This window comes from Argopecten irradians, chromosome 6 (assembly GCF_041381155.1).
Source record: "Argopecten irradians isolate NY chromosome 6, Ai_NY, whole genome shotgun sequence".
In the NCBI taxonomy this organism is placed as follows: domain Eukaryota; kingdom Metazoa; phylum Mollusca; class Bivalvia; order Pectinida; family Pectinidae; genus Argopecten; species Argopecten irradians.
The window spans coordinates 20,596,154-20,608,339 of NC_091139.1; the positions used below are offsets into that span (position 1 = coordinate 20,596,154).

The 12,186-nt window shown below is 29.1% G+C and overlaps 8 non-coding genes across 8 annotated transcripts; all 8 read left to right on the plus strand.

The window, feature by feature from the left end:
- The first annotated feature begins 1,150 nt into the window (after positions 1–1,150).
- On the plus strand, positions 1,151–1,289 carry LOC138326591 (U4 spliceosomal RNA). Its single transcript, XR_011208909.1, has one exon. It is a non-coding gene; the product is annotated as a U4 spliceosomal RNA (small nuclear RNA).
- Positions 1,290–2,949: 1,660 nt separating this feature from the next.
- Positions 2,950–3,090, plus strand: LOC138326600 (U4 spliceosomal RNA). The gene has a single exon (XR_011208918.1). It is a non-coding gene; the product is annotated as a U4 spliceosomal RNA (small nuclear RNA).
- Positions 3,091–4,313: 1,223 nt separating this feature from the next.
- LOC138326592 (U4 spliceosomal RNA) lies at positions 4,314–4,452 on the plus strand. The gene has a single exon (XR_011208910.1). It is a non-coding gene; the product is annotated as a U4 spliceosomal RNA (small nuclear RNA).
- A 1,222-nt stretch (positions 4,453–5,674) lies between these two features.
- Positions 5,675–5,814, plus strand: LOC138326598 (U4 spliceosomal RNA). The gene has a single exon (XR_011208916.1). It is a non-coding gene; the product is annotated as a U4 spliceosomal RNA (small nuclear RNA).
- A 1,713-nt stretch (positions 5,815–7,527) lies between these two features.
- On the plus strand, positions 7,528–7,666 carry LOC138326603 (U4 spliceosomal RNA). Its single transcript, XR_011208921.1, has one exon. It is a non-coding gene; the product is annotated as a U4 spliceosomal RNA (small nuclear RNA).
- A 1,220-nt stretch (positions 7,667–8,886) lies between these two features.
- Positions 8,887–9,025, plus strand: LOC138326607 (U4 spliceosomal RNA). Its single transcript, XR_011208923.1, has one exon. It is a non-coding gene; the product is annotated as a U4 spliceosomal RNA (small nuclear RNA).
- A 1,219-nt stretch (positions 9,026–10,244) lies between these two features.
- On the plus strand, positions 10,245–10,383 carry LOC138326611 (U4 spliceosomal RNA). Its single transcript, XR_011208928.1, has one exon. It is a non-coding gene; the product is annotated as a U4 spliceosomal RNA (small nuclear RNA).
- Positions 10,384–11,601: 1,218 nt separating this feature from the next.
- LOC138326612 (U4 spliceosomal RNA) lies at positions 11,602–11,740 on the plus strand. The gene has a single exon (XR_011208929.1). It is a non-coding gene; the product is annotated as a U4 spliceosomal RNA (small nuclear RNA).
- The last annotated feature ends 446 nt before the right edge of the window (positions 11,741–12,186 follow it).

Sequence of the window (12,186 nt, forward strand, 5' to 3'; positions counted from 1 at the left end):
AACTTTCTATAATTAATTGTTGCGTAGTTGTTATATTTCACAAACATTTTTTATCAAAAAAGTAACTAATGTGATACAGCTAAATTTAACAAAATTTGAAACAAATCTAAAACAGAAATGGCCTAATTACGACATGTGTAACAGAACGCACAATTTCCGTAACCTATGTTTCGAGGTAAATTTTATGAAATGTACAAACTAGTGTTGACTAAATACAATTAAAATTGAAAAGGTACACTTAAATGTATATGTTTTAGAAAGCTTCGTAGATAGAATGTAAAGAAAAATTGTTCTATATTTGTTTTTGCAACTAAACCAGGTAACAATTTAAAGTGGATTCTTGGTATACCGACAATTTCACGCAAAATAAGACTTTGTCCATAAATGATGAAAACTTCAATAAGTTCAAACTTTGATTTCAAATCATGTTGATGTTAAGTTATGTTTATTTATGAATGTTTGCAAGTTTAACTGATATGGCTTGTTTTTATATATGACTTTCAGCACTTGAGACGAAATCGTTTAAATTCTCTTAAAATCTTCACAAGAACCACACAGTGTATGTATATTTATAAACATGTAATTGGTTCTAGGTTAGATCTGCATTTTGATATTAGTTAGTCTATACTCAACTAAATTATATGTATTTTACTTTTACTTATCAGTGATATTTCAAACATGGTTTATGCTCTAACAAAATTTATGGTTTTTTTTTTCTATAAGAAATTGTGAAAGTGTTTAGATATATATATATATACAAAACAAACGCATCGCATTTACCAACCCTAATAAATTGTAAAATATGATAAATATATATTCTACTGTGTTACAACGCTTATCTCCCCTTTTACATGTGAAACGTCTGATAAATAACAGATATTGAACGTATATCTTACGTCTTTTCCTATACTTCACTAAAATGAGAACACAAAAATCAAAATGATATTAAAATATCATATGATAGTTATTAATTTTGACAAGAAAATGTTATTACCTACGAAAAGAATATGTGGTTTCAAAAAGCGAGATATAGAATGAGAAAATGCGACAGATTTTGTAAAAAATAATGTCCATGCCACACCAATATAGCACACCAACTATATAGTATTCGTCCCCTGATATATATAGATATGTCATTGTCGTTATCGTCAGCTTTGCGCAGTGGCGGTACCATAGTCGATGAGGATTTTCCGAGACGTGGTTATTGCTAGTTGAAAACTATACCCAATACCCCGCACTGTGGCCTGAAATACGGCCGCAAGTGCAATTTTTGTTAGCTCCTACGGGAGCAAACACAAAACAGACAAAATTAGTATCTTAACCAATACATTTCATTAATAAAATTTTTTGCTGTCCTAAATCATCCTATTACAACAGAACTATTACTTTTTGGCACCAATGATTTAACTATTGATGAAAATTCTTTGATTTTTACATGTGTCCAACAATTCATTATCAGCTCCAAGAGATTCGATTGATTCCATGATTCATTTCTGTAGTTATCGTTTCACAGTTGTATATATTTAAACTGAACAATGGCATTGGCAATCTCTCTTCTTCTTTTCCCCTTTTCATCTCTTCATTTCCTAAAACCTATATTTCATATTCATTCTCCCACTTAATTACCGTACAGAACTAATGAGTCAAAAATGGAGACGGATTAATATCAGTGTAAAACACTTGTTTCCGAATCCATTTCATGTTATATCTATTTGATTGTTTTTGTATTGTATGACTTATAATGAATGAATAAAATAAAGTTTGCATTAATAAATTTCTGATTATGATATTAACAACTTTCTATAATTAATTGTTGCTTAGTTGTTATATTTCACAAACATTTTTAACAAAAAAAAAAAAAAAAATAACTAATGTGATACAGCTAAATTTAACAAAATTTGAAACAAATCAAAAACAGAAATGGCCTAATTACGACATGTGTAACAGAGCGCACAATATCCGTAACCTATGTTTCGAGGTAAATTTTATGAAATGTACAAACTAGTGTTGACTAAATACAATTAAAATTGAAAAGGTACACTTTAATGTATATGTTTTAGGAAGCTTCGTAGATAGAATGTAAAGAAAAATTGTTCTATATTTGTTTTTGCAAACTAAACCAGGTAACAATTTAAAGTGGATTCTTGGTATACCGACAATTTCACGCAAAATAAGACTTTGTCCATAAATGATGAAATCTTCAATAAGTTCAAACTTGATTTCAAATCATGTTGATGTTAAGTTATGTTTATTTATGAATGTTTGCAAGTTTAACTGATATGGCTTGTTTTTATATATGACTTTCAGCACTTGAGACGAAATCGTTTAAATTCTCTTAAAATCTTCACAAAAACCACACAGTGTATGTATATTTATTAACATGTATTGGTCTAGGTTAGATCTGCATTTTGATATTAGTTAGTCTATACTCAACTAAATTATATGTATTTTACTTTCACTTATCAATGATATTTCAAACATGGTTTATGCTCTAACAAAATTTTATGTTTTTTTTTCTATAAGAAATTGTGAAAGTGTTTAGATATATATATATATACAAAACAAACGCATCGCATTTACCAACCCTAATAAATTGTAAAATATGATAAATATAAATTCTACTATGTTACAACGATTATCTCCCCCTTTATATGTGAAACGTCTGATAAATAACAGATATTGAACGTATATCTTACGTCTTTTCCTATACTTCACTAAAATGATAACACAAAAATCAAAATGATGTTAAAATATCATATAATAGTTATTAATTTTGACAAGAAAATGTTATTACCTACGAAAAGAATAAGTGGTTTCAAAAAGCGAGATATAGAATGAGAAATGCGACAGATTTTGTAAAAAATAATGTCCATGCCACACCAATATAGCACACCAACTATATAGTATTCGTCCCCTGATATATATAGATATGTCATTGTCGTTATCGTCAGCTTTGCGCAGTGGCTCGGTACCATAGTCGATGAGGATTTTCCGAGACGTGGTTATTGCTAGTTGAAAACTATACCCAATACCCCGCACTGTGGCCTGAAATACGGCCGCAAGTGCAATTTTTGTTAGCTCCTACGGGAGCAAACACAAAACATACAAAATTAGTATCTTATTCAATACATTTCACAAATAATATTCTGATTATGATAGTAACAACTTTCTATAATTAATTGTTGCGTAGTTGTTATATTTCACAAACATTTTTTATCAAAAAAGTAACTAATGTGATACAGCTAAATTTAACAAAATTTGAAACAAATCTAAAACAGAAATGGCCTAATTACGACATGTGTAACAGAACGCACAATTTCCGTAACCTATGTTTCGAGGTATATTTTATGAAATGTACAAACTAGTGTTGACTAAATACAATTAAAATTGAAAAGGTACACTTAAATGCATATGTTTTAGAAAGCTTCGTAGATAGAATGTAAAGAAAAATTGTTCTATATTTGTTTTTTGCAAACTAAACCAGGTAACAATTCAAAGTGGATTCTTGGTATATCGACAATTTCACGCAAAATAAGACTTTGTCCATAAATGATGAAAACTTCAATATGTTCAAACTTTGATTTCAAATCATGTTGATGTTAAGTTATGTTTATTTAAGAATGTTTGCAAGTTTAACTGATATGGCTTGTTTTTATATATGACTTTTCAGCACTTGAGACGAACTCGTTTAAATTCTCTAAAACTCTTCACTAAAACCACACAGTGTATGTATATTTATAAACATGTACTGGTTTAGGTTAGATCTGCATTTTGATATTAGTTAGTCTATACTCAACTAAATCATATGTATTTTACTTTTACTTATCATAGATATTTCAAACATGGTTTATGCTCTAACAAAATTTAATGGGTTTTTTTTCTATAAGAAATTGTGAAAGTGTTTAGATATATATATATATACAAAACAAACGCATCGCATTTACCAACCCTAATAAATTGTAAAATATGATAAATATATATTCTACTGTGTTACAACGCTTATCTCCCCTTTTACATGTGAAACGTCTGATAAATAACAGATATTGAACGTATATCTTACGTCTTTTCCTATACTTCACTAAAATGAGAACACAAAAATCAAAATGATATTAAAATATCATATGATAGTTATTAATTTTGACAAGAAAATGTTATTACCTACGAAAAGAATATGTGGTTTCAAAAAGCGAGATATAGAATGAGAAATGCGACAGATTTTGTAAAAAATAATGTCCATGCCACACCAATATAGCACACCAACTATATAGTATTCGTCCCCTGATATATATAGATATGTCATCGCAGTTATCGTCAGCTTTGCGCAGTGGCGGTACCATAGTCGATGAGGATTTTCCGAGACGTGGTTATTGCTAGTTGAAAACTATACCCAATACCCCGCACTGTGGCCTGAAATACGGCCGCAAGTGCAATTTTTGTTAGCTCCTACGGGAGCAAACACAAAACATTCAAAATTAGTATCTTATTCAATACATTTCACAAATAATATTCTGATTATGATAGTAACAACTTTCTATAATTAATTGTTGCGTAGTTGTTATATTTCACAAACATTTTTTATCAAAAAAGTAACTAATGTGATACAGCTAAATTTAACAAAATTTGAAACAAATCAAAAACAGAATGGCCTAATTACGACATGTGTAACAGAACGCACAATTTCCGTAACCTATGTTTCGAGGTAAATTTTATGAAATGTACAAACTAGTGTTGACTAAATACAATTAAAATTGAAAAGGTACACTTAAATGTATATGTTTTAGAAAGCTTCGTAGATAGAATGTAAAGAAAAATTGTTCTATATTTGTTTTTGCAAACTAAACCAGGTAACAATTCAAAGTGGATTCTTGGTATATCGACAATTTCACGCAAAATAAGACTTTGTCCATAAATGATGAAAACTTCAATATGTTCAAACTTTGATTTCAAATCATGTTGATGTTAAGTTATGTTTATTTAAGAATGTTTGCAAGTTTAACTGATATGGCTTGTTTTTATATATGACTTTTCAGCACTTGAGACGAACTCGTTTAAATTCTCTAAAACTCTTCACTAAAACCACACAGTGTATGTATATTTATAAACATGTACTGGTTTAGGTTAGATCTGCATTTTGATATTAGTTAGTCTATACTCAACTAAATAATATGTATTTTACTTTTACTTATCATAGATATTTCAAACATGGTTAATGCTCTAACAAAATTTAATGGTTTTTTTTCTATAAGAAATTGTGAAAGTGTTTAGATATATATATATATACAAAACAAACGCATCGCATTTACCAACCCTAATAAATTGTAAAATATGATAAATATATATATTCTACTGTGTTACAACGCTTATCTCCCCTTTTACATGTGAAACGTCTGATAAATAACAGATATTGAACGTATATCTTACGTCTTTTCCTATACTTCACTAAAATGAGAACACAAAAATCAAAATGATATTAAAATATCATATGATAGTTATTAATTTTGACAAGAAAATGTTATTACCTACGAAAAGAATATGTGGTTTCAAAAAGCGAGATATAGAATGAGAAATGCGACAGATTTTGTAAAAAATAATGTCCATGCCACACCAATATAGCACACCAACTATATAGTATTCGTCCCCTGATATATATAGATATGTCATTGTCGTTATCGTCAGCTTTGCGCAGTGGCGGTACCATAGTCGATGAGGATTTTCCGAAACGTGGTTATTGCTAGTTGAAAACTATACCCAATACCCCGCACTGTGGCCTGAAAATACGGCCGCAAGTGCAATTTTTGTTAGCTCCTACGGGAGCAAACACAAAACAGACAAAATTAGTTATCTTTAACCAATACATTTCATTAATAAAATTTTTTGCTGTCCTAATATCATCCTATTACAACAGAACTAGTACATTTGGCACCAATGATTTTAAAACTATTGGATGAAAATTCTTTGATTGTATTACATGTGGTCCAAACAATTCATTATCAGCTCCAAGAGATTACGATTGAGTATCCATGAATTTCATTTCTGTAGTTATCGTTTCACAGTTGTATATATTTAAAACTGAACAATGGCAGTTGGCAATACTCTTCTTCTTACTTTTTCTTCCCTTGTCAATCTCTTCAATTTCCTGAAAACCTATATTTCATATTCATTCCTCACCACTTAATTACCGTACAGAACTAATGAGTCAAAATGGATGACGGATTAATATCAGTGTAAAACACTTGTTTCTGTTTTAGAATCCATTTCATGTTAGTAATCTATCATGCGATTGTTTTATATTTTGTTTGACTTATAATGAATGAATAAAATAAAGTTTGCATTAATAAATTTCTGATTATGATATTAACAACTTTCTATAATTAATTGTTGCTTAGTTGTTATATTTCACAAACATTTTTAACAAAAAAAAAAAAAAAAAAAAATAACTAATGTGATACAGCTAAATTTAACAAAATTTGAAACAAATCAAAAACAGAAATGGCCTAATTACGACATGTGTAACAGAGCGCACAATATCCGTAACCTATGTTTCGAGGTAAATTTTATGAAATGTACAAACTAGTGTTGACTAAATACAATTAAAATTGAAAAGGTACACTTTAATGTATATGTTTTAGGAAGCTTCGTAGATAGAATGTAAAGAAAAATTGTTCTATATTTGTTTTTGCAAACTAAACCAGGTAATAATTTAAAGTGGATTTCTGTGTATATCGACAATTTCACACAAAATAAGACTTTGTCCATAAATGATTAAAAATTCAATAAGTTCAAACTTTGATTTCAAATCATGTTGATGTTAAGTAATGTTTATTTAAGAATGTTTGCAAGTTTAACTGATATGGCTTGTTTTTATATATGACTTTCAGCACTTGAGACGAAATCGTTTAAATTCTCTTAAAATCTTCACAAAAAACCACACAGTGTATGTATATTTATTAACATGTATTGGTCTAGGTTAGATCTGCATTTTGATATTAGTTAGTCTATACTCAACTAAATTATATGTATGTATTTTACTTTCACTTATCAATGATATTTCAAACATGGTTTATGCTCTAACAAAATTTTATGTTTTTTTTTTCTATAAGAAATTGTGAAAGTGTTTAGATATATATATATATACAAAACAAACGCATCGCATTTACCAACCCTAATAAATTGTAAAATATGATAAATATAAATTCTACTATGTTACAACGATTATCTCCCCCTTTATATGTGAAACGTCTGATAAATAACAGATATTGAACGTATATCTTACGTCTTTTCCTATACTTCACTAAAATGATAACACAAAAATCAAAATGATATTTAAAATATCATATAATAGTTATTAATTTTGACAAGAAAATGTTATTACCTACGAAAAGAATAAGTGGTTTCAAAAAGCGAGATATAGAATGAGAAATGCGACAGATTTTGTAAAAAATAATGTCCATGCCACACCAATATAGCACAACAACTATATAGTATACGTCCCCTGATATATATAGATCTGTCATCGCAGTTATCGTCAGCTTTGCGCAGTGGCGGTACCATAGTCGATGAGCATTTTCCGAGACGTGGTTATTGCTAGTTGAAAACTATACCCAATTCCCCGCACTGTGGCCTGGAATACGGCCGCAAGTGCAATTTTAGTTAGCTCCTACGGGAGCAAACACAAAACATACAAAATTAGTATCTTATCCAATACATTTCACAAATAAAATTCTGATTATGATATTAACAACTTTCTATAATTAATTGTTGCGTAGTTGTTATATTTCACAAACATCTTTTTATCAAAAAAGTAACTAATGTGATATAGCTAAATTTAACAAAATTTGAAACAAATCTAAAACAGAAATAGCCTAATTACGACATGTGTAACAGAACGCACAATTTCCGTAACCTATGTTTCGAGGTATATTTTATGAAATGTACAAACTAGTGTTGACTAAATACAATTAAAATTGAAAAGGTACACTTAAATGCATATGTTTTAGAAAGCTTCGTAGATAGAATGTAAAGAAAAATTGTTCTATATTTGTTTTTTGCAACTAAACCAGGTAACAATTTAAAGTGGATTCTTGGTATACCGACAATTTCACGCAAAATAAGACTTTGTCCATAAATGATGAAATCTTCAATAAGTTCAAACCTTGATTTCAAATCATGTTGATGTTAAGTTATGTTTATTTAAGAATGTTTGCAAGTTTAACTGATATGGCTTGTTTTTATATATGACTTTTCAGCACTTGAGACGAACTCGTTTAAATTCTCTAAAACTCTTCACTAAAACCACACAGTGTATGTATATTTATAAACATGTACTGGTTTAGGTTAGATCTGCATTTTGATATTAGTTAGTCTATACTCAACTAAATCATATGTATTTTACTTTTACTTATCATAGATATTTCAAACATGGTTTATGCTCTAACAAAATTTAATGGGTTTTTTTCTATAAGAAATTGTGAAAGTGTTTAGATATATATATATACAAAACAAACGCATCGCATTTACCAACCCTAATAAATTGTAAAATATGATAAATATATATTCTACTGTGTTACAACGCTTATCTCCTCTTTTACATGTGAAACGTCTGATAAATAACAGATATTGAACGTATATCTTACGTCTTTTCCTATACTTCACTAAAATGAGAACACAAAAATCAAAATGATACTAAAATATCAAATAATAGTTATTAATTTTGACAAGAAAATGTTATTACCTACGAAAAGAATAAGTGGTTTCATAAAGCGAGATATAGAATGAGAAATGCGACAGATTTTGTAAAAAATAATGTCCATGCCACACCAATATAGCACACCAACTACATAGTATACGTCCCCTGATATATATAGATCTGTCATCGCAGTTATCGTCAGCTTTGCGCAGTGGCGGTACCATAGTCGATGAGGATTTTCCGAGACGTGGTTATTGCTAGTTGAAAACTATACCCAATACCCCGCACTGTGGCCTGAAATATGGCCGCAAGTGCAATTTTTGTTAGCTCCTACGGGAGCAAACACAAAACATACAAAATTAGTATCTTATCCAATACATTTCACAAATAAAAATCTGATTATGATATTAACAACTTTCTATAATTAATTGTTGCGTAGTTGTTATATTTCACAAACATCTTTTATCAAAAAAGTAACTAATGTGATATAGCTAAATTTAACAAAATTTGAAACAAATCTAAAACAGAAATAGCCTAATTACGACATGTGTAACAGAACGCACAATTTCCGTAACCTATGTTTCGAGGTATATTTTATGAAATGTACAAACTAGTGTTGACTAAATACAATTAAAATTGAAAAGGTACACTTAAATGCATATGTTTTAGAAAGCTTCGTAGATAGAATGTAAAGAAAAATTGTTCTATATTTGTTTTTGCAACTAAACCAGGTAACAATTTAAAGTGGATTCTTGGTATACCGACAATTTCACGCAAAATAAGACTTTGTCCATAAATGATGAAATCTTCAATAAGTTCAAACCTTGATTTCAAATCATGTTGATGTTAAGTTATGTTTATTTAAGAATGTTTGCAAGTTTAACTGATATGGCTTGTTTTTATATATGACTTTTCAGCACTTGAGACGAAATCGTTTAAATTCTCTTAAAATCTTCACAAAAACCACACAGTGTATGTATATTTATTAACATGTATTGGTCTAGGTTAGATCTGCATTTTGATATTAGTTAGTCTATACTCAACTAAATTATATGTATTTTACTTTTACTTATCATAGATATTTCAAACATGGTTTATGCTCTAACAAAATTTAATGTTTTTTTTCTATAAGAAATTGTGAAAGTGTTTAGATATATATATATATACAAAACAAACGCATCGCATTTACCAACCCTAATAAATTGTAAAATATGATAAATATATATTCTACTGTGTTACAACGCTTATCTCCCCTTTTACATGTGAAACGTCTGATAAATAACAGATATTGAACGTATATCTTACGTCTTTTCCTATACTTCACTAAAATGAGAACACAAAAATCAAAATGATACTAAAATATCAAATAATAGTTATTAATTTTGACAAGAAAATGTTATTACCTACGAAAAGAATAAGTGGTTTCATAAAGCGAGATATAGAATGAGAAATGCGACAGATTTTGTAAAAAATAATGTCCATGCCACACCAATATAGCACACCAACTACATAGTATACGTCCCCTGATATATATAGATCTGTCATCGCAGTTATCGTCAGCTTTGCGCAGTGGCGGTACCATAGTCGATGAGGATTTTCCGAGACGTGGTTATTGCTAGTTGAAAACTATACCCAATACCCCGCACTGTGGCCTGAAATATGGCCGCAAGTGCAATTTTTGTTAGCTCCTACGGGAGCAAACACAAAACATACAAAATTAGTATCTTATCCAATACATTTCACAAATAAAATTCTGATTATGATATTAACAACTTTCTATAATTAATTGTTGCTTAGTTGTTATATTTCACAAACATTTTTTATCAAAAAAGTAACTAATGTGATACAGCTAATTTTAACAAAGTTTGAAACAAATCTAAAACAGAAATGGCCTAATTACGACATGTGTAACAGAACGCACAATTTCCGTAACCTATGTTTCGAGGTATATTTTATGAAATGTACAAACTAGTGTTGACTAAATACAATTAAAATTGAAAAGGTACACTTAAATGCATATGTTTTAGAAAGCTTCGTAGATAGAATGTAAAGAAAAATTGTTCTATATTTGTTTTTGCAACTAAACCAGGTAACAATTTAAAGTGGATTCTTGGTATACCGACAATTTCACGCAAAATAAGACTTTGTCCATAAATGATGAAATCTTCAATAAGTTCAAACCTTGATTTCAAATCATGTTGATGTTAAGTTATGTTTATTTAAGAATGTTTGCAAGTTTAACTGATATGGCTTGTTTTTATATATGACTTTTCAGCACTTGAGACGAACTCGTTTAAATTCTCTAAAACTCTTCACTAAAACCACACAGTGTATGTATATTTATAAACATGTACTGGTTTAGGTTAGATCTGCATTTTGATATTAGTTAGTCTATACTCAACTAAATCATATGTATTTTACTTTTACTTATCATAGATATTTCAAACATGGTTTATGCTCTAACAAAATTTAATGGGTTTTTTTCTATAAGAAATTGTGAAAGTGTTTAGATATATATATATACAAAACAAACGCATCGCATTTACCAACCCTAATAAATTGTAAAATATGATAAATATATATTCTACTGTGTTACAACGCTTATCTCCTCTTTTACATGTGAAACGTCTGATAAATAACAGATATTGAACGTATATCTTACGTCTTTTCCTATACTTCACTAAAATGAGAACACAAAAATCAAAATGATACTAAAATATCAAATAATAGTTATTAATTTTGACAAGAAAATGTTATTACCTACGAAAAGAATAAGTGGTTTCATAAAGCGAGATATAGAATGAGAAATGCGACAGATTTTGTAAAAAATAATGTCCATGCCACACCAATATAGCACACCAACTACATAGTATACGTCCCCTGATATATATAGATCTGTCATCGCAGTTATCGTCAGCTTTGCGCAGTGGCGGTACCATAGTCGATGAGGATTTTCCGAGACGTGGTTATTGCTAGTTGAAAACTATACCCAATACCCCGCACTGTGGCCTGAAATATGGCCGCAAGTGCAATTTTTGTTAGCTCCTACGGGAGCAAACACAAAACATACAAAATTAGTATCTTATCCAATACATTTCACAAATAAAATTCTGATTATGATATTAACAACTTTCTATAATTAATTGTTGCTTAGTTGTTATATTTCACAAACATTTTTTATCAAAAAAGTAACTAATGTGATACAGCTAATTTTAACAAAGTTTGAAACAAATCTAAAACAGAAATGGCCTAATTACGACATGTGTAACAGAACGCACAATTTCCGTAACCTATGTTTCGAGGTATATTTTATGAAATGTACAAACTAGTGTTGACTAAATACAATTAAAATTGAAAAGGTACACTTTAATGTATATGTTTTAGGAAGCTTCGTAGATAGAATGTAAAGAAAAATTGTTCTATATTTGTTTTTGCAAACTAAACTAGGTAACAATTTAAAGTGGATTCTGGGTATATCGACAATTTCACACAAAATAAGA